Source organism: Silene latifolia, chromosome 4 (genome assembly GCF_048544455.1).
Source record: "Silene latifolia isolate original U9 population chromosome 4, ASM4854445v1, whole genome shotgun sequence".
In the NCBI taxonomy this organism is placed as follows: Eukaryota; Viridiplantae; Streptophyta; class Magnoliopsida; order Caryophyllales; family Caryophyllaceae; genus Silene; species Silene latifolia.
This window is the reverse complement of record NC_133529.1, coordinates 95613051-95615179: the sequence shown is the minus strand read 5'-3', so window position 1 is coordinate 95615179 and position 2129 is coordinate 95613051. Positions and strand designations below refer to the sequence as shown.

General features: G+C 40.9%; 1 non-coding gene across 1 annotated transcript; it reads right to left on the bottom strand.

The window, feature by feature from the left end:
* Positions 1–210: 210 nt before the first annotated feature.
* LOC141654422 (small nucleolar RNA R71) lies at positions 211–317 on the bottom strand. Its single transcript, XR_012547983.1, has one exon. It is a non-coding gene; the product is annotated as a small nucleolar RNA R71 (small nucleolar RNA).
* Positions 318–2129: the final 1812 nt, after the last annotated feature.

Genomic DNA, 2129 nt, shown 5'->3' with positions numbered 1-2129 from the left:
CATATGGAGACTTTTTGTGACTATTGTGATGCGATTTCTCAAACCGGAGTTACTCAAGACAAAATTCGATGGTTCTTATTTCCTTTTTCTTTGATTGGTTCCGCGAAACAATAGTTGAAGAGCCTAGATAAGGCTACTCTTGGTATTGACTCTTGGAAGAAATTGGCACTTGCTTTCTACAAGAAATTCTATCCTCCGGAAAAGACTAACATGTTGAGAGCCCAAATCACCGGGTTCAAACAAAGGGATGAGGAATATTTTTATGAAGCATGGGAGAGATTCAAGGATACTTGCCGATGTTGTCCACACCATGGACTTAGCGAGTGGTTCCTTGTACAACAATTTTGGAATGGTCTATATGAAGACTCCCGAAACATTCTCAATATGGGGTCAAATGGTATGTTCACCGAAGTTGATGACAATCAAACATGGAACAAGATTGAAGAAATGGCGGTCCATAACTCACAATATGGTAGACCTCGGAAGGCTACTAGAGGAGGAAAGCATGAGGTGGACTCCATTACTCAATTGGGTGCTCAACTTAGTGCTCACATTGACACCATTAATTTGAAGTTTGAGAAAGCCATGGTTAAACTTGAAGAGGCCTCCAAATCACCCAAGCAACATGTTAATGCTATGGTAGCATCATCATCAATTCCAAGTGGAGTATGTGAGAGTTGTGGAACTTTGGGACATGACCAAAGTGAATGTAGGGGAACAAGTGAATGCTTTCCAAGCATACAAGAGTGGTACCCCTTATTCCAACTATTACAATGAAAACACCAAATTCTACACCAACCTCTCATACAAAAGCCAAAATGTTCAAAACCCTCAACAAACATACACCCCACCTCCAATGAGAAACCAAGCTCAAAGACCCTTTTACAATCAAAACCAAAGTTATCAAAATCAACCTCCATACAATCAATCAAATGACCAAGGTTTTGATGTTAAAAAAGCGGTCCTCCAAATGCAAAAGAACCAACAAGAATTTTTCACTCAAATGCAAAAGGATAGTCAAGCAAAAGACATCACCATCAACAACATACTAGCTCACACGAAGATGTTGGAAACCCAAATGTCTCAATTAGCATCTTCTAGTTCACAAAGACAAACGGGGCAATTGCCAACTCAAGGTAATCCCCCAAGACATGAGTCGGTGAGTGCCATCCATTTGAGGAGTGGTACAAGATATGAAGGGCCGAAGAGACCCGTCGATGAAGATGTTGTGAATGCTAGTGACAAGGAAAGAGTTGAAGACTCTAAAAAAGAAGAAGAACCCACCACCATTTAAGAAGTTTCAAAGGAGAATGAAGATAAGGCTAAGGAGAAAGAGCCTATTGTGATTCGACTTCCATTTCTAAGTCGTCAAGCTAAGCCTAAGTTTGATGAACAACTTGGGAAGTTTATAGAGATTGTGAAAAACTTGGAAGTCTCAATTCCATTTACGGAATTGATCAATCATGTTCCGGCCTATGCGAAATACATGAAAGATATTCTTACAAAGAAGAAATCCATCCGGAAGCTTGAGACTATTTCTTTCATTAAGGTGAGTAGTGCCATCCTATAAGGAAGTTCACCTCCAAAACTAAAGGATCCGTGAAGTTTCTCTATTCCATGAACCATTGGCGACACTACAATCAACAAAGCTCTATGTGACCTTGGGGCAAGTGTGAGTGTCATACCATATTCAGTGTGCAAGAGGCTAGGAATGGGAGAGCTCAAGTGCACTATTATCACACTCCAAATGGCGGATCGATCAACGAAGACACCTTTAGGGGTATGGGAGGATGTGTCGGTAAGAATTGGCAAGTTCTTCATCCCGGTGGACTTTCTTATTTTTGACATGGAGGAAGACTCCAATATTCCTATCATTTTAGGAAGACCTTTCTTACACACCGCGGGAGCGGTGATTGACGTGAAACATTGAGAGCTCACACTTGAAGTGGGAGATAAAACAATCACTTTTAATCTTGACAAGACAATGAGAGCTCCCCGGCTACATGAGCCATGTTTTATGGTTGATAATTATACCCGAGAAAGTGATAGGAAGAAGTTGGCATCTCAATGCAAAGAACAAGCTATGGGTAAAGAATCACCACCCATATGGGAAAAGAAAGTGGGTAATC